Source organism: Apus apus, chromosome 16, assembly GCF_020740795.1.
Source record: "Apus apus isolate bApuApu2 chromosome 16, bApuApu2.pri.cur, whole genome shotgun sequence".
Lineage (NCBI taxonomy): Eukaryota > Metazoa > Chordata > Aves > Apodiformes > Apodidae > Apus > Apus apus.
Window position 1 is genome coordinate 10,790,508 of NC_067297.1, and position 20,501 is coordinate 10,811,008.

Sequence of the window (20,501 nt, forward strand, 5' to 3'; positions counted from 1 at the left end):
CTAGATCCAAATCTAAATTCCAAAACATTTTAATGCTTGGGTTTTGTTCTTTTATTGCCAGATTAAACTTACAACTTTTTCATCATCATCATATAAGAAAGAAACTGTCGTATTGAATATGAGTAAGCAGTAAACCAGAAGGCTTTGTTCAGTCTAATATGGGGGCTGCAAATCTGCATCACTCCCAGTCTGCTATTGACAGATCAGTAATTTGGAAGTTAGCAGCAAATGGATAAAAGCTTTGTGTTCCTGAAACCTAAACTTCTCATATGAGAAAAGTATGGGGTTCCATAGAGGTCTCAGTGGGATGGATTTATAGGCAAGACTGAACCTGAGAGGAGGACAGAAATCCTTTACCAGCAGAAGGTTCGCAGATGCTTAGAACAATTTTTTGGTTTAATTCCAGAGGAAAATGAAACACATTTGGAAACCACAAAAGTTTCTCTGCAACACAATGGCCAATCCTCCAGTCAGTACTGAGCAATTTTTCCCAGGCAAGAATAGATTCCAGAGGGAGGGAGGGATCAAACAGATGTCTTTGGTTTGGGCTGACCTCTAATTAATAGTGAGAAATAGTCAACCTGGGCTGTGATTCTTAGAGCAATAAACAGTGGGTCTTTCAAACTAACAACTCATGTGCTCCAACAAAAAGCCAGTGAATGCCAGCTCCTGGGACTGCCACAGAAGAAATAAACAGAAACCAAATGAATTAAAATGAAGCAGCTCCATAATGGTGCAGAGATAACAAAGCAATGATGACAGATCCTAAGGTCAAAGCTCTTGTTGTCTCTCACTGAGGCTTAGCGGTGATTTTTACTGTTTGTCAGGACTGGGAAGAGCAGATACACAACGTGACAACCACACAAACAATTACACCTGTTACAAGGCAGATGACTCAGATACTTACAGCCATCCTTTAGCACAGATAAAAGCTCTAATATTTAAGCTATTTTTTCAGGGTGTGTATTTTTAAAGCCTACACTTATCGAAGGCAGGTTCTAGGGCAAATCTCATCCATTTGACTTTGCTGCACTCTTGTTCTCAGTTGAAATTCTGCTCCTTTATTTTCAATGGCTTGATATTATCCACCCTTGTTTAAATCATTCTCATTTCACCACAACACTTGGTGCATATTTGTGTTAAGGTTTTTTCTGCAGCCATTGGAATATTCTTTGTGGGAACAAGTAAATATGCAAAAAAACCACAAAAGAATAATGAATTCTCAGCAGGAAACAGTATCAGCAATCTCTTCTCTCACTGCCCCACATGGGGATCAGATTGGGATTTCCTCTCAGCTCCACAAAGAAAAGCAATTGCAGGGCAGCTGCCATGTAGTCACCCCCACTGGGGTGTCCTCTTGTTTCTTATGCCCATACATAAACATTTCAGCCCATCTCTCATAATGCACCAGTGCAGACAACACCCTCCCCTGGCTGCACGCAGCCACGGACCTGGGCACCCAGCTGACATACAGAAACCTAGATTATGAGAAGTTTTCTCTTCCCTTGCCATGGCAGCACAGCTCACATGGGAGACAACCCATTTTCTAGTGGAGAAAATCGACCTTAGCTCTACCCTTCCACATCTCTTTTCATTCCGATGGGAACAATGGGCAGCTGGCACACTCCCTGCAGCAACTGAAGACCCCAGTTCTTTATGGGAAGTCACAAAATCACAGAATCACACGGATGCAAAGAGCAGAGGCTGGAAACCACCATTTAGCAGGGGTCAGGCAGTACCCCACTACTGTCTGCTGTGCTGCTCTGTGGGAGCCCCAGCACTTTTATTCCACTGCTGAATAACAGTGTTCAGGAAACACACTGCATGTCAGACCTCGCCCTGCTCATAGCAGAAGAAGGGAGAGGGAGAAAATCAATGCCAATTCTAGAACCAAAGTTACCAAGGGATGTTTTAGCAGCTCCATTACTGCTCTGCTATTTATAGAGCACCTTGATGTGGCACGGCTTGCCATGCCATTGTGCCATTGCACAACTCAGCCACTGAAAGTGAATTTAGCTCCTGTGAAAGCCGAGGCAGCTGGGGGAGGACGGGTGTTGTTTCTTCAATGAGAAGCCAAATGCAGACAAGCACCTTCCTGGATTAATTGTAAATAAATTGAGCTACGCTTGAAGTCAACACTTCTGAGAAATTGCATTTATCATAACAATTGTGCAGCCCTACAGATAAACAAAGGACATACAGCAGCAAGAGTACCTTCTAATTTCTGGGAGAAGAGCTGAAATTCAGCTTCTCCCAAGACACACCAGATTGTGGGGGAGATTTAATATTGACATAATTCCTGAGCCTAAAGAGGAACCAAAACCGAGGCAAGGCTTAAATGCACCTGTGTTTACCTTATAGGACATTCCCCCCCTTCATTTTTTATGCAGATATTTTCTCTCTCTCAAGCAGTGATTTACAGGAAGTTTAAAAGGTATGTTTTTCTTTTTCCTGTGTTTCATAAAAGTGGCAAAATTCAGTGCTTCTTCTCAGAACTGTTGCGAGGACTAGAACATCAGCCTGCTGTAACTCAAACAAAATGAGACCCAAATTTTGTCCGAAAACTTATATGGGAAGTCATAAACACCAGTAGACAGGGCTGGGCTTTGTCCTAGAGCCAGACTGCAACAAAATATGATATCTGAATTTAGCAGCATTTTATGACGCTGTAGGAACATTGAAAAAGAAATACTTCATACGATGGCAGTCCAGCACCCCGCCTTTTTAATTCGGCACAGCAGCACCACAGCATCAATCTCCTTACAGTAATAATCAGAAACAGGACACGTTCCCAGCATTCCGGCGTGCCACAAAGCAACTCATAAATCGCCTGCCCCTTTAATAAGCACTCCAGCAAGATCAAAATTGGGCAGAACATTATATCAGAATGTGGATTAGTCCTAATGACGTAACAAAAGAGAGCAAGAGCTGAAGAGAAATAAACAGAGGCCAATTGAGCATCCCCAGAGCCCATTGCTATCTCAAAGGCTGAACACATTCTGTTTCTCAGACTACTGTGGCACTGGGGGCATTAAGGTGAGACCTGCGGAAACACATTGTTGGACATGACTTGAGATGTTTAGCTTGAATTTCTAAAGTAATTTTTACCTTGCATCAGTTTTTCAGAAGGTGCTTTACCCCTTTAAAACCTGTATTTCGAGCAGCCAAATACCAAGACCTCTAGAGCAACAAGTCAACTTGTAAAATCTCATTGCTCCCATTTTATGCCGAAACTCCTCTCTTCAGAACTGTGCAATAGCCTCATAGCCCAGTTCATCCTGCAAGCTCTGAGACTGCACATAGAAAGAAAACCCCCTTCTGATGTTTCTGAGGAGCTAAGAGACAGTGGAAGCTACCATGCACATAACCAACCATGCAATGCCATGCATCAGGAAGATGGACCCTCCAGGTCCTTACTCTGACCAGGTCAGACCTGGTTTTCATCTCATTTGACCCTGGACTGATGCCACAAACAGCAGCACAAGACTAAGGTCCATGCAAAGGCAGAGCTGGAGGTCACACACTGTGCAGTAAAAATCTGCCATTCAGAAAACTCAAGATTTCCCATAGATTCTAAGAAAAAGCGAAACAAGTATCCTACTAGAAGGTAGTGGTGGCAGTGGCAAGTCAGCATTAAAAACTAATGCATCTGTATTCAGCTGCAGTAAGAGGAAAGTTTTTAAAATTCATTATTTTGTAACTGAAAGTGAAAATAACTCCTCTTGGAGCATAAAGCCAAATTTCACATCTCTGTCTTCCCTCTACTTTAGTTAGCTGCTTAACAGGAACCAAGTCTTCCATAAGCCCTCAGTAATTCTGAAGTTGGAGGCACAAGGAGCAGGAAACTTTCGAAATATGCAGCTTTTCAATATCCTTTTTTTCTGAAAACAACAAGAAATCCAATCCTGCACCTGCAGAAAAACTGTGAAAATGTTAAAATTCATCTTTCCTGCAGCATCATCAGAATTATAGTGTGAGATCATACAAACACTCTGCTTTATAAAGGAGGAATAATTTCAAATAATGTGGTGCCAGTAAGTACTATGATGTGATCCATGACTCACACACAGGCAATCAATGGCTTGTCTGTATAAGAGAAAAATCACCAGCCCTCTCTAAAGACCATAAAGACCTAACTACACATGTACATTATTCCACTATAAAAATGGCTCTATTCATAATAACTATTTTGCTCTGGAAATGCAGGCATTATCCTTGAATAAAAACATAGTGTATGCCAGAACAGGGTGTCTACACAAGGAAAGCTATTCTGGAGCTGATAAATGATAGGAGATTAATTGATTCTGGACCAGCTGTGTAGGTCACTTTCTATCATGTATGCAAGGGGTAAGACCTGTTGCTGTTTAGGGTCCCCATCCATTAAAGGTTGTGCAAGGTGACTTGGCCTGGCTACAGTTGGAGGAAACTCTGACTGTTAATCCTGGCAGCAGAAAAATGAGGAGGATGATTACAGTAAGAATATTCAGAACAAGTTTCGACCTCATTTTAGCACTATGAGTAGGATAAGTTTGCACTGAGTGAGGATTTAAGGAGCCTAGACGAACATCTGCCTTGTGCTCTCCCTGACTCATTCCAAATTTAATAAAATAACCATGAAAGGAGGATGTAATCATCTACTTCCCACATTCAGAGTCCATTCTGTGACTCATCTCCTCAGTCTTATACTGGGGAGGAAAAGGAGGTGAAAAACCCTCCATAGTCCCACTGAGGAACTCTAAAACAAATGTTACTCCCCTAGTCCTTGAGGTTGTTACACAGTGAACCCCACTGACACAGAACAAAAAAACATAACAACAGTCTTTTCAACTATAACAGAATAATTTGAAGATATAAATGGCAGTGCAAGAAAGAGCTAAGAAGATTTCCCAATACATTTTAATAACGCTAAACTAAAGTCAGCCCAGAACCTGTCAACATATAAAATATTTTAGCATGAGAAAAGATGATAGGATCCCTTTAAGCTTTTCTCATTCTCTCTTATCATCCTAGTTTGATGTAAGGATAGAACTTGATGTAGGACTCAAACAGTTTAGAGTCCTTAGTGTTCAATCTTGATTACACATTGGTGGAGACAGAGATTCGCTTTGCTAAACATTGCCAGACAGGGCTTGTCTTGTATTGAAAGACAAGAAAGAGGATACAATTTATTAGTAAAAATAAATAAATAAATCTATTTAATCCAAACGTCTAAAACTGAAGCGAGGTTTATTAACTTTTGTAGGCTTGGGACAATGTCTCACATACTTATCTTCAAATGTCTCAGTTGAAGTTTTGTTACTCTGGTTTCACTGCAGCTACTTGTTCGGGGCTCCCTCTGTGGGAGTCAGCACATCTCATTTCAGATGGGAATCTGCCCAGCACACACTCCAGCCTCTCCTTGCAGTAAATCACAGAAAAGCATCTCTCCAGAATTCATTCATCCTATCCTAGACACTTATATCTTAGGGGTGATAAATCACCCTTGGGAGGAGTCTATTTCTATCTGTTAACTCGACGGCTAAAGGTGGACAGTGCAGACCTTCATGCAGGAGGTTTAGATGACTAAGGGCAAAGAAGTCCTGCCCCATCAGATCTGAGGGCTCATTCTTTGCTAAAGCTTCTCTTCCCACACTGCACCTTTATGTTTGCCCATCATTCTGCTTCCACAAAGCTTGAAAGCAACATCTCAGGCCTTAAATCTTTTGTCTACTAAAAGACATTTTTCAATGCAAAATTAAAGCATGCATATGAATGAAACCCCTGCTGATCAGGCCACAGGTTCAGTAATAAATTGTATTATTGTGTTGCAAAACAAATCAAGTGTTTTGCCTTCTTACCATTGCCAAAAAATTAAGTCTGAATGTGGAAATTTCTGAGCTGGTGCTTAATACAAGTTTTTAGCTGGCATGCATTTTGCACAGTCACCCATACTGAAAGACATACATACAGCAAGGCCACCTACAGATAGTAATAAAACCATACTGTCTGAAAGGCTGCCTGTAAATCTTATTAAAGTAATCCCTTCCCTGAACCCAGATTATTACATTCACCTTTATGGTAGAATAAAAATTAATTTTCTCAGCTATAATAAGTGTATGATAAGAAGGCATCACTTGGGACTAAATAAAGATTATAATTAACTCCAACTGAATAAATCTAAATTTAGCTTGGACTAGCAATTTGTTTTCACACATTTTCCTCTACGACTGAGTGAATAGGTACAGCAGGATTAGCATCCCCTGCCAGTTCCAGCACTGCTGGCACAGAAAGGAGTGAGGCAGAGTGTAATCCAATACCCAAAAGGCCTGAAGATTAATTCAGGATTCTCTATCAGCAAAAGTTGGAAAACCAGAGGAGATAAAAACAGAAAGGCTCAGAATTGCCATTAGTCCAGCAAGGAAAGCATGTGAAGTGCAGGACTCAAGAGAAAGGAATGCTCACTGAACTCCTGAAATCAGCTTTATACAAAGACAGGTTCTCTGCCATGAGCTGCTGAGAGCACATTCAGAGGAAGCATCCCTCTGTGCTTGCCTGATCTTACTTTTGCCTTCTGAGTGTCAGCTTTTGGGTGCTGTAAGAAACGGGCCAGATGGTCTGTGCTCTGGCCTGGTACAGCCATCCTTAACCTGCACCACCTCAGAGCTGATCCTTAAAGCAATGCCAAAACAAGAAGACAACCTGCATAAGCACAGGCAAGCACACAAACAAAGTGGGATAAAGTGAATGTATCAAACGAAGACGCAAAAGTTCACCCTGATTTTTCTTTGTTGAAAATAAAAACCCTTACAGCAGAACTATACCCAGCAGAGTAGAGATACGAGGGTCTACTTATAAAAGGCTGAGGAACTGCCTTGTTAAGCCACTACCTCATTATTTGCCATTCTCTGGGAAGATGATTCTTAACAACTTTATTACTGGGAAGGAGAAGTTCAGGCTTGTTTATCAAAATTGACCACATATTTATCCTAGCCAGGGAATAGCATGCAACCCAAGCACTAAAGCTACTGTGATTCCTCCTCTGATTTCCATGCTAGCCCATGCAGATTGCCTGAATAAGAAGATTTTATCAGGTATAAAGCTACAGCTGAGCCATTGTCATTACAGCAGTATGGTTCTCCAAGCAGATATGTTTCTTTCCAAACACTGGAGTTCTTTTTGCTTAAAGGTGACAAAAACCTGAAACTAAAAAAAAAACAACAACACCCTGAGAAATGCAATTTCCTCCTGAATCATTAACTCTAGTTGTTTTAGTTAAATTTGTCACAGCTTCTAAGACAAAGATCCAGCATCTCTATAGGTTATAAAGAGGAAATTTTATTCTGCCATGGAGAAGAGAGATTCCTTTTTCCTCCAAATGCTACCATCATGTCAAAGCCTGTGAGGACCTGAGATACAGGACATTAAACCTGTGACATCTGCAACTGTAGGAAGGCTATTTCCAGTAAGTTTTAGAGGATTTTACTGCTCCCTCTGAACCCTGTACAGTGGGAAACATGGTAACTAAGGTACCTGGTTTTATGGGCTGGAGTAGCAGAAAAAATAGGCACAATAAAAAAATTTTTAAAACTCTCTAAACATTGCTAAAATAGCTTTTCTTGAAACATACTGCGATGGTTTCACCATCTGTGAGATTTGTGCCCATCCCCATAGCCCATAAAATCCTTATGTCAGCATGTGTTCTATTTATTCATCTCTACTGCACTCTCACAAGCTTCTGGCCAAAGTCTTCACTTTAAAAACATGTATTCAAGTGTGTCTAATAGAAAAGAGAGAAGTTAGATTTAAAAATATATTCCTATAGTACTTCCTAGAAGTTGTACAAAGGACAAGATAATAGTGTTCCTAAGACAGGTGTGCATCGCTTCCCAGGGCTGGTGAGTTCTTACCCAAATCTCCTGGGCGTAAAATATTCTTTCCATTAAGGAGAACGGGAGCATTCAATGGGTGATGGACACAAACACTGAGAGTGAACCTACAGAGCAAATAGTGTGAGCATGGAATAAGCACAAGGATACTGAACCCTCCCTCTCCAAAAATCAAGCAGAAATGAGATGAGACATTTGCAGGGTTTCTCCTTCAAGCCTCCATCAGCCTTCACCAGCTCCCATCTCATCTGACAGAGACAACACAGGCATTTGCAGTACTAAGGTTTTTCCAGCCCAGACTAATTCCCAGAGTGCTAGAAGGGAGTTCCATACTACACTCAGCACAGCCAAGGCCACCTCAGTACACATAACTGACAGAGCTGCTTTAACTGCCCAAACTTAGTGCAGGGAGGGTGCCCATGAGAAAAAACCCCCCATGAGTTTTCTCATTTATTGTGGCTGTTGCCATCACTTAGGTTGCTCTGCTGGCTTGATCACTGACCTAACTTGCTGGTTTAGTTTCAATCAGAGGTGTTAATAGGGCAGCTAAAAGTCACAGGCTGCTCTTGGCAAGTTGCTCTGCATCTCTCATACAACAGCATTGGGGATTGTCCTGCCAGTTACAATTAGAGGTGGTAGCACAGTGGCTAAAGGTCACAAATTAATCAGCTGAAAGAACTGAACAACAGAGTCACTATTGCAAGATAAACTGAAATTTAAATACACCTGATTAACCAAGGAGAAGGTTTCTGTTCTGGATAACTGGCAGGAAGAGACAACTGCTAAAACCTTCAACTCTTCTCAGCCACAGTCAAAGATACCAAAACCAGGGCACCACCAACTGAGGCAGCACACCTTTGCTGCAGGGGGAGTTGAGAGGCACAGCCATGCTGGGTTAAACTAAGCCAGGTTAGGGAGGGCTTTGGGGCTGCTGGACCTCTCACACAGCTCCCTGCTGCACAGTGCTGGTCCTGGCATTGCTCCTCATCCCAGGTGCAGAGTTGGTGCTTCTATCTGCTAGCACTGGGAACCCCTCTGCATCCCTCCCGAGACCTGATAAATAAGGTTTGTCACGGACACTGGAGGTTGTCATTGCTAAAGAGGGGATTAGGATAGGGCTCCCTACTACCATTATCTAAAGCAAAACTCATTTTTCCTCAGTGCTATTTCATAAACAACAGAAAATGGATATATGTATAGGAGTGTGTGGATAAATTCTCAAAACAACAGAAAGGCCTTACAAGGCAAACACAATCACCAAAGGCACTAGGTGATTGCAAAAGTAAATCTCTTGAAACATATGCTCTTAACTATTAGCCAACTGTGAAATATTTGTATTCAGTGTCAAAATACCTATGTCACACAAAGCCAACAGAATGACAGGAGAAAGGCCAGGATTTATGTTAGCCAAGGTCTATCTGTCATGGAGATAGGAAAGCTGAGAGAGAGTCCTTTTATTAAAATCACTCTCCGGCTGCAGATATTGATCTAAGCAGCTAAGGTTGAATAGCAAAGTGCATCCCCATCTCTCACAAAGTTACACACTGATACAGCAGTAAGGAACTGAGGGTAAACACCCTCACAACCCCAGCAAATGGCACCCCAAAAGGAAGTGAGCAAGGAGCAATGGGCATTGGTGTAAACAGCATCCTGTGATGCCGTGGCATAGCTGCCTTCCAGGAACCAGAAAGTCCCTCTCAATTCACTTCCCAAATTTTCAGGAAGCCTCTTTTGCTCCCCAAATCACTAATGTAGGTTGCCATTATTCTCAGATTGAGTTAATCATTAAAACAATACAGAGAAACACAGTGCTGACTGCATTGCTTGCATTTCCATGTTAAGGAAAAAGTGCCATTTCAAAAGGATCATTCCCTAAATCTCCTTCAGCATTTTCAAATCTTCCTCTAAGCAATAACAGCAATAACTTCAGTCCCAGTTTGGGCTGATCCCTCCCTACCAGTTCTCCCTTGGCTCCTGGAGGACTCTGCGAATCCTATTTTGTGGCTGCAATCAATGGCCTCAAGTATTAACCTAAAGACAAAATGAAGTAAAGTAATTTGAAGTTAAATTACAGACTTTCTACATTCCTTTAAGCACAGGTCACACAGATACATAATTTTATAGCACTTCTGATTTTCCCCACAGAAGCTTCTGCCTTTGGTGACACCAAAATATTCCTTGCATGGGCCAGAAATCACACAGTATTAAAATGCTGGCAGCAGATTCTCCAAAGGCATTGTCAGAAAGAGGTGAGGTTGGTCCAAAGCCTTTCTCCAGAGCAAGAGGCTTTCATTGGATTCACCATCTTGCTGTTTCAAACCTCTTGGAGGAAACGAGCTCTGAAGCAATGGGCCTGAACAGCCACGGGAAACCACAAAAACAGCTTACAATAAAACCCCTGTAAAGTTATTAAGAACACAGATACATCTTGAATGCATAGAAAATCCTCTGTCTTACCAGCACTCATCCATATCCCACTGTGACTGTAATCCCAGGAAGAGTACGCTCCATGCAGAGCCCCACTGAGGGACTGTGGTAAAACCACACAGGATGCAGAAACACACAAAGCAAAATTTCGAGTCCAGTGTCAGCCCCACATTTCTGCCTGAGCACTGGGAGCAGTTCTCATTTCTCACCTGAATAGCGACCCTGACTACACATGCTGATTTTTGGGACTGTTTGCAAGGCAGACAGTTAAAATCCTGGTTAAATGTTTGCAGTGTTTAGGTCTGTGGGAAGAGGTCAGCTTTCACTTAGTTTTCCCCACCGAACTCCAGAGGTGCAGGCTGTAACTGCCAGCAAGATTTCTGTCCCCATCCTGCAATCAGTGTGTGTGCAGTCTCACTAAGCCAGGGCACTTTCCCACTGGGAAATTTAAGCACAAGCAGCAAAGTTGCAGGAGAGAGACCTGTGGGGCCACCCAGCCTTTTAGCTGCTTCAGAAAAAGCTCCACAGCTTTACAAATTCACCACTATTAGTTCAGGGATATCTGTGCCTTTTTTATCTGAACCCAATCTTTAACCTGCACTTTGCATTGCTCTCACAAGCAGCCAATATTACACTAACCAGGCTCTCAAAGCAATAAGTGTGCTTGGACTCTCACAGGAGCAACCACACAAGCCTAGTTCTGCAGTTCAGACATCATTAAGTTATCAGTTTATATCTGCCTCCCAGGGAACTGCACATGAAAACATGAATCCTTCCTTTCTAATCATAGCTTTTTTTTTTCCTCCCCCTACCCAAAATACCCAGAACAAAAGTTTCTGTTTTCTCTCAGATTCCTTTACTTAATTCAATATTTTATTTTTGGAATGACAACAGCCTGGAGCAATTCCATTAATTTGTTACAGAGTAAGAGAGCTTTGCATTCCTAGGGTGATTGCTGACCTCCTCCTCTGCTCCCTTGCTTATTAAAACAGTCCTGCTCGAGCACATCCCAGTATTAGAACAAAGCATAATTTTTCATGCTTGAATGTATTATTTTACGTTATGAATACATATTTGACATATTTTACAAATTCACGGCAGATGCTGTCAGAAAGGACAAAAAAACATCCCTTGGTACCACTTTTCTCTTACTACAATGATCAAAGGCTGCAGCTTGTCATTCACAGATGGAGAATGGCTCCTCTTGGGGAGAGGAGAAGGAAAATGAATCCTCATCCAGGACTTCTTGGGTGTTTGTTTCTCTGCCTTTAGACGATTAGCCATTTAGAGTTCGATTTTCTTAGCACAAGGAAAATTCCCAGTAGCTCTGGAGGAGGCAGTTCAAGGAGATCTTGTCAAAATATTGGTGTGTAAGAAAGTGAAACCTTATTACAGCTTTCATACTGTGATGCACCAAATACATTTATGTTGCTCACAGACAATTATTAACTTACAGGCAAAGAATACAAACTGTCCAGGAAAAAAAAAAAAAAAAAAAAAAAAAAAGCAGGATGAGGTCATACTGGCTGTGTGGTTCACTTGTGTTTATTAAGGTAATAAAAGATAATTAGTATTAGCTGACAGCATTTTCAAACTCCTGAAGAGTCAAAAGAAGCAAATTAGATCAGATTTGAGATTGCCTGAAATGGCAAAAAGTTGAATCTAGATTTTTCTCATGACAGGAAAATTATAAAATTGAGAAAGAATCACAGGAATATCACTATCGTAGATCAACAGAGCATACTAGTTAGGAAACTCCAGATCATCAACATGATTACTATTTTAAGATGATTATTAGTTTAGGATTAGTTTAGGACAGTGCCTTGACCAGAGCAGAAGGTGCTCACCTGCTAGGACAAATTACCCCAAGCGCATGAATTGGATGCACAGTAATCTATAGTAGAGTTTCCCAATTTGCCCTATTACCTCTGAATTGAAACAATTCACAGAAAGCACTCTGTAGCAGCTTGGGAAAAAGACTGAGGATTGAGAGATCTGGAAACTCTAGGAACAACCTTTCCATGCTAGGAGTGTTTATTCATAGGGTGCCTGTAGCAGTAGTTGTTAGCTATTTCAGGGAAAATGTGCTATTTCAGAAACAGGAACCAAATTTGATCCAGTAATAATTTAGTGCAGAGGTCATAAATACAAACAGCTGCCCCTGCTCCTCTAGGCCACTTTGTACATTAACACAAGCCTCCAGGCCCAGTTCCTGACTGGAATAAGACACTGTAAATCCAGTGTGACATCATCAACCCAAATCTCTTCTATATGCCTCTGAATGCAGAGCCTGTCCCACTCCTGCCAAAGGCAGCTGCATTGCTCCCACCCTAGACCTGCAAACGCCTCATCTCACCAGAGCCAGCCCAGGGCTCTGCACAGGTGTGACAGGCAGACCCCCATATGGGCATGCCCCTGTGTTTGTGCATGCTGAGGGGGCAGCTCCATCACAGCTCCATCCAGCATTTGCCCATTCAAAGCTGCTGTAACAGGCAATGAGAGAAAGAAGAAAAAAAGCCACGTTCACCTTCTACTTAGCGGCATCTCCTAGAAACCTTGCTGTGGAAACATCACAAGTGGAGGTCAAGTTTGAGCCAGTTCAAGTTCAAGTCATATCTTACAACATCCAGTCCTGCTCACCTACACATAGCCTAGAGAAGACAGCTCTGCAGAAACTCAGCATACAGGTCACTTCTGCACTCTGCTTCATCTGGTAGCGGTAACTAGAGCTGAGCACATAATTCACACTGCACAATTTATCCATGGGATTTAGCCCATGGAACACCAAAAGCAGATAATAATTTCTTCATACTTATTTGGTTTTTAGAAAATTCAGTCAACTTCTCTGCTTTTTCTGAACTCTGCAAAAAGATTATAAACCTCTGGCTATATTCTTCCAGGGCTTGAGCTCTTGGCTAGCTGTGATCAGTCAGATTAATTCAACTCTTTTTCTGTCTACTACCTTCAACTATTTTTGTTTCCTGGGTGGAGGGAAATATGTGCAAGCACTAAATTTCAAACATGCTATTCTAACATTTGGATTCTATTATTCTAGAGATAACATATAATCCTATAATGATATGTAATAAATTAACATTTAATCTCATATCAGAGAGTTCAAAGGGATCCCAGCCAGCTAGTGCTAAAATAAGCATTTGTTAGAGCCTGCAAGAGTGGGAGACAAAGATGAGGAGTAAGATCCAAGCTGCTCTGATGCTTTGGTTTGGCAAGACTGGTTAGTAAGGAAAGAATCAAATAAACCCCTGATATGAAGGACACCATCTCCAAAATCGACTAACCTGTGCCCTTTTGCTGTGAAAACGCCTATTGATATCTGTCAGATTCAGGTCCTTTCTTTGAATCCAAAGACACACTTCATTGCTCCATCTCTAACTGGAATACACTTTAAAAAAATAAATCTGTCAGGTAGCCAAGAGAGCCACGAGTCCATCACAGACAGAGATAGTATTTTTAAAAAAATACTGCCAAACCTCTTTGCTAGTTTTCAGTGGAGCCATATCAACCTTATTGCCAAATTAACCAGAAAATAAAGGCAGTTAAAAAACAATCAAGAAAAAGGAAAGAGAGAAACTCAAGACAGCAAATAAAAATATACAGTGAGCTGAATTTCACAGCTGCAGACACTGACCACAGTTTTGTACCTGAAGAAAACTTAATAAATAAAAGTAACAGAAAAATATGAAGCGTTATGGAGTTATCTTTGCTCTAGCATATAACACACATTTCTATTACCCTTTCTGGATTAGCCAAATGAAGATCAATGTATCTATAAAACTCAATGACATGTTAATGCAAACCTTAAAAAAGATAAAATGCCTTTTATCTCAGTCTTAGGAAAACCTAATAAAGAATTAACAATCCATGAAGCCATGGAATTTCACTCAAGGCTTTACTTTATGCCAGGATTCCTACTTCATTAATTTTTAACAGACATGTTTCCCTGAGCTTGGGGACATGTCGGTACAACTGTACATTGTCATTAAAATTGGTCCTATATTTTCCTTCAGAGCTGAGATATGAACCTCGTCATAGTATGTGGAGTTAAAATATAGACAGTACCCACAATAGATCAGAATTGTAAATCTGGAGCAACTGTTAAGGTAAATAAATATGCAAAAATTTGTAGACAAATATTTTTTTATAATCATCTGAAAATTAATTAATGTATGAGACAAAGTTTTCACCTGCAGGATAAGCACTTTGGATCAGAGCTCACGTGTAACATCATTATTGCAGATATTATCAGAAGCAACTGCCAGTTTCTACTAGCACAACACTAGATGTTGAATCTTTACAGGGATGCAGTCAAATATTAGTCTAGGATGTGGCTCAAGATTGGTTCTCAGAATTAATGAGCCTTCAGTGACTGCCATGGGCTGTTCTGGGAGGCTGGGATCCATTATGCCAGACACCCCCAAGCTTGGTGGGAAACTGGTCTCATCCAAGCTCCCAGCTATATTTATTTCTACTGTCAAACACAGAGCAGCAAGACAAAAATATCAAATTAAATCCAATACTTCTGCGCACATTTAAAAGTTGCTTGCTCTCAAAAGGGCTTGAATACCTGCAGCCCCCACTGACATGAAAGGAAATGCAGATGCTTCCCACTTCTGCTAATTGGGGTGCGCTTGTCTCACCCACTAAAAGCCCACTGCTTTTAGACACCCATGGGTGAAGACTGAGACCATGGTGTCCAACTGCAGCAGGATGCTTTTCCAGGGGAAACGGAGCAGGAGCAGCACAACACAGAGCCCAAGCTCATACACTCTTCAAGGCTGACAGGTTTGGGCTTGTATGACTCAGTTGTGCTGTTGTGAGACTAAGGAAACAAGGCTTACGTACAGAACCGTGACCATTTCTGCCTCTACGTAAAAATGTTGGATATGGAAGAACAGCCACGGATGCATCCTGCACTGCACATCCATCTGTTGGCCAAAAAAAACCCTTATTTTTTGCCATCTTTAATCACCCTTCATCTCATACACACCAAGTACATTTGGATCACAAAGGTGGGGGATGTTAAATTAATCAACAGGAAGCACTGCCTTCCAAAGGCAGCCTATTCTAGGTCTATTCCTGGATAATCTTCAAGGAATGCTCTGACACTCTTATTCATACAGAAAATTTGTAAGAACTGCAAACAGAAGAAAAGGCTGCTCTGTGCAGTGGGGTTCAGACCAGTATCCTTTGTTGCCTGGCATGGAAAAATCCAACACTAGACCTCAAAATATGCTTAGAGTCCCTTCTGAGAGCCACTACTTTTAAGAATTCTTATAGAAGCCTGCTGCAATCTTTGAAAAAGCAAATAAAGTATAGGAAAACAAAGACTTCCTTAATAAAAAGCAAAAATCCTAACCCTTACCTTTCAAACACACCCTTTGAACCTCAGTATCTCCACTGAATTTTAAATGAAACTTAGGGCCAAGTATTTGTAGGCACCTGACTATAAATGAACCTCCCTTTTGATATCACCATCCTAGCCTTGGGTTTAAGTCTGGGCAAGACAGACACGTGAAGACAGAGGGTGAATTAGGCCAATAGGGGAAACTTGTCAATCTTAGCTGCTAATGCAAGACCACAACAACTCTGGCTTAACCTCAGCAGTGACCACCTGTCATTATGTGGCACTTAGACTGCTTGTCAGCAACTTGCTTTGAAGAACAAGAACACTGCAGAAGTCTTTCTGAAACTCAGCAAGGAAAAATGCATCTATCTGCTAGTCATCCATCAAGGCTTCCCACAGTCTGCAACCAAGTGAATTCTCAACAAGTTCCAAGTTATGGAGAAGAAAAAAATACAGTATAAAGGATTCACACAGCTACAGGAACCACAATGCTCCCCTACATGCCTAGCACATCTTTGCTCAAAAACATGGAGCACTTCTTACCTAGGGCACAAGGTGGCATATGGAGAGATCCCATGTTTTCCCTCACCCCAAGCTCCAAGGACACCAGGCTGTTGAACACATGCTGAGAGATGGGTCTACAATGCAGTTGCAAACGCATCAAATTTAAAGCAACTCCACCCAAGAGTGCAAGGTCTCCACGTCAGGGAGCTCCCCAGCACGTGTCCGCAGAAACCAGAGTTATGTGCAAGGGAATGGATGATAGCCCAAAAGAGCTGACTTTCTTCCTCGTCTCCTTGGCTCACATCTGGCTTTACTGGGTTTCCTCCCACAAGAAAGGATGCAGATTTTTAACTGGACCCCTAAAGTCAACTGCAGGTAGGTTTTGTTTCAACCAATGTACTTACACCTATACAGCTCTAGACTTCATCCTGTTTTCCCCCTAACACTAGCAGCTTAGAAGCTTGTTGTCTGAACATAAGTAAGTGCAGGATTCACAAAAGACTATCATATTTTAAACAGAACACGTTGGCAGTTTTCTTCAGGAGTATTAGTTTTCAGAAATGCAGCATATTTATTAATGAAGTTAATTGGAGAGATTGTAATAAAAAACAAAATATCCATCCCTTTTTCTAAGTGTAGGAATAAAAAGGGAAAATACAATTTTAACTGATCAACAGCCAAATCTTACTTTCTCCTGGAAGTTTAATCACAATTTTTCCAGTGCGCACAACTTGCAACAAAGACCTAAACTAGTTAATTTTCCAAAAGCAAGACATTACAAAACCTGTAAAGCAAATAAGCCAATCTTTACCTCCTGAATATAAAGATAGCCTACAACAATAGGAAATTAAGTCCCAGAAAGCCTGGGCTCCTGACAGTGGGGGGCAGGGTGTGGTAGGCAAGCATCAGGGTGCTCAGGGGGTTGGAGCAGCAGTGGAAAATGGAGGCAGTGAAGGTTGAATTCATGCCCTCTCACAGACCTGCATGGCCCCAGCTCTGGGGCTGTGCCTCTGCTGTCTCTGTTGGTGTAGTCCACACCAGCTTCAAATCCTGACATTTTATCAATGAGAATCAGAACTGTGTGAAGACCAGCTTTCACTGCACTTTATTATGTTTTTAGCATAAACTAAAAATCGATTGTGTCTCGTTAATAAAATTCACCACAACAAACCAATTAGTGAGACTCATTAATTTTTTATTCATGTTACTAATTAGCATGAAGCCAGCTGACCTTTCAGTGATTAGTGTAGCGTAACATTCAGGGTTTCTGGCTTCTTTGCTTTGACTTACAGTAGTTGCAATGCGTTTTCCAAAAAGCAAAGCCCAACTTCTCAGTGCAGCTTAGATCTGGCTTCTCCCTTTTGCCACATGATTCCTGATCATGCCTGCCTAGTCCCACAGGACCAAAGGGTATGGGAAGCACAAAGACACCTGCAAGCTGTTTCTATCTGCAGAACAAATGCAAGCAAAGCCTGGCCACATGTGAAGGTATGTGGAAACACAGAGACTCAGTGGCCACTGAGACTTTTATCTCAGCTGAGAATTTTTTGGGAGAGAGGAATGAACTAGCTGACCCTTTATGTTCCCTCCCAGCCCTATTTCTCTATGAGCAGTCAAGTGCTCTCTGCACCTGAAACAACCAAGAGAGTTAATCTGTCCTTCGAGACATCAGCAAGGTCTCTGTGGCGGCAAAGATAACAAGTTATTCCACCTCATGTCACCTGTTTAAAATCTTGTTATCTCAGAGCTTACCTGTAAAACATGCTCTGAATTTCTTGGATCGTACCATTCACCACAATATATCGTACAAGGAGAGGAACAACTCTTCAGAACCGAACACACAACTAGAACAGTGTTTCCTAGGTCCTGTATAGTCTTCTCCCATTATTGGAGAGAAGGCTGTTTACTCAAGACTGAAAACATTTACCCATGCACAGATTTGAGGCTATTACAACAAAATATACAATTCCTAAAATTTGCTGCTAGAGTGTTAATAAATACGAGTCTAATGTGAAGTTACAGAATACAACAACACTGCTGTTCCCTCACATGAGGGATATGGGACAGGAGATAACAGGCAATTCCTCCTCTTGCTATTTTTCCAAACCACAATGCAGCAAAAGTGACCATGGCCTTCCAGCAGACTGTAGAAAAACTTTCAGTTTTGGCCCCAACTCCCTCCAACTGTAGTTTCCAGGATCTAGTGATAACACAGCTGTGAGTCAAATTAGACCCTTACCACTAGATCTGTAGGGGCTCTAAGCTCACACACTTTTTGCCACCCATTGTGGATACCAAGCCCTTGAGAAGCCCAACCATATTCACCATGAGAATCAGTCATGTTTGGAGGGTTCATTTGTTAAAATACAGCCAAGTGACAAGTGCTTATGCATATTTTATGAAGTATCTTCAGCCATGGTTCAATGTATCCAAGAATACTTCTGGAAAATGGCAGATTCTGAAGGGGATTTGGAGAGGAAATAACATATAGAATAGGAGGACAGATGTTGCTAATTTATTATGCAAAGGCCTTTTCTGAGAAGTGCACATTTTGCTTAAGATTCTTTACAAACACTATTTTAATGCTGATTTCCTCCTCTTTAGAATTTCACTAACTCTTCTCTGTAAGAACTTCAGCTTGGCTCAGAAGTTTAGCTTGGATCAAAAGCAGCATCTGTAACCGGCAATTAAACTGGGGCTTCAGCTCTGTGCATGTTTTTAAAGCAGATCCACTTTTTAACAATGCCACTTGGAAAAACATGGCTAAACTGTATGTTGGGAAAAGAGTGCATTTTGCCCTTTTGCCTTCCACTATTGCCAGGGTTATTGGGACTTTTGGACCTTGTACTAAACTCAGAACAGCAACTGCGTGGGAGCCAGTGAGATGGATGGCTTGTAATACCTGATAAGGTCAGAAAACAGAAACAAGATCATCTCTTGAAAAAAAAAGAGGGGGGGGAAGCAGGATATATTGGCCCAGGTGCTTCATCAGTCACTCCCAATGCCTCATGCACTATCACCCAACCTTGCTTTTCCTATCAACACTGAAGAGCATTTTGAACTTGAGTCAGTTGGTTCTCCTCTCCTTCCTTCCCACTCTACTCCAAAAAGTTTGAAATAAAAATTAGGAAGAACATAGACCTCATTGTGCCACATGCAGGAGATGAGACTTTTTTTCTTCTTACCAACCTCTCCCAGACATGTGGCTTCATTGCTCCTCTGCAGGTCTCCAAAGACAACACATGCTACAGAGCAGATTATTTTCTGCAAGGTTGCTACACCACCACCGAGGTCTGTGAAATCTTGTACGTAAATATCAGTTTAAAATAAAAAAGGAGAACCATGCACCGACTGCTCCTTCTGGCATTCATTTCAGACACTGCTGGATCATGTCAAAGTGCAAATGAATGGCAGACACAATCATGTGCAGATGCTGCACTGAAAAACCTGACATCAGTCCAGGATTTTCACTCTATTGCAGGCAGCTTTTCTCCTAAATTAAGGCAGCATCATTATTTCACACAAGGTGACATTTAAAAAAGCAAAACAAAACAGCCTTAAGGTTATGTAAGTCAGGATTCAAAAAAAATAAGAATTAGGGTTCCTGTAAAACCATACTGGGGATGAGAGCACCAGGGGATGTCATAGCTCCAACAGGAGGACACGGTCACGGGCTGCACAACTGCTTGGCTTCATATTATGATACAGTCTATATTTAATTGGAAATTTTCCACCAGTCTTGCTCAGGGAAAGGCAAACCAGGTGCTTGCACAGGGACCTACAAGTTACTGCTTCACTTGCTCCTTGCCCACCAGTGCTTTGTTTCCAGCACATCATCCTGAGCACACACCAGCACATTTCTTCTTTTTTTCTACCACAGTGCACCCCAGAGCTCAGCTAACCTCACTGGATCTTCCCCACACAGCTCTGAGTGAGGCTTTTGCTCAGCTCCACAGCTGAAATGATGCAACGCCCTAAAACTTCACCCATCATCCCAGGCACGTGATTTGTGGTGCCTCAAGCTCAGCTCTTCACTTCCAAAACACAACAGCATGTTGCCAAATTACAGCTGTTCTACACTTCACTTCCAAGGGTGCCTCTCAGCCCTCCTGCAAACCAGGAATGCCAAAGTAGGGCCCCAGAGAACAAGGAGAGGCAACCAGACATCCCCATGGCAGCGTGGGTGGCACCACACACAAAATCTGTAGTGAAGGCAGGGAGAGAAGTTTCATAATTCAGTGGCAATCTCTCCACCCATGGATCACTCCAGCCCAAACGATTAACTCCCATCAGCGTTAAAATCTGCTGAAAGCCAGATCCTGAGAAGGCGGGTGAGGGTA

General features: G+C 41.8%; 1 protein-coding gene across 1 annotated transcript in view; it reads right to left on the reverse strand.

Annotated features, from left to right (window-relative positions):
* Positions 1 to 20,501, reverse strand: part of TMEM132B (transmembrane protein 132B) — a 226,095-nt gene that overhangs the window by 163,080 nt on the left and 42,514 nt on the right. The window lies entirely within an intron of this gene.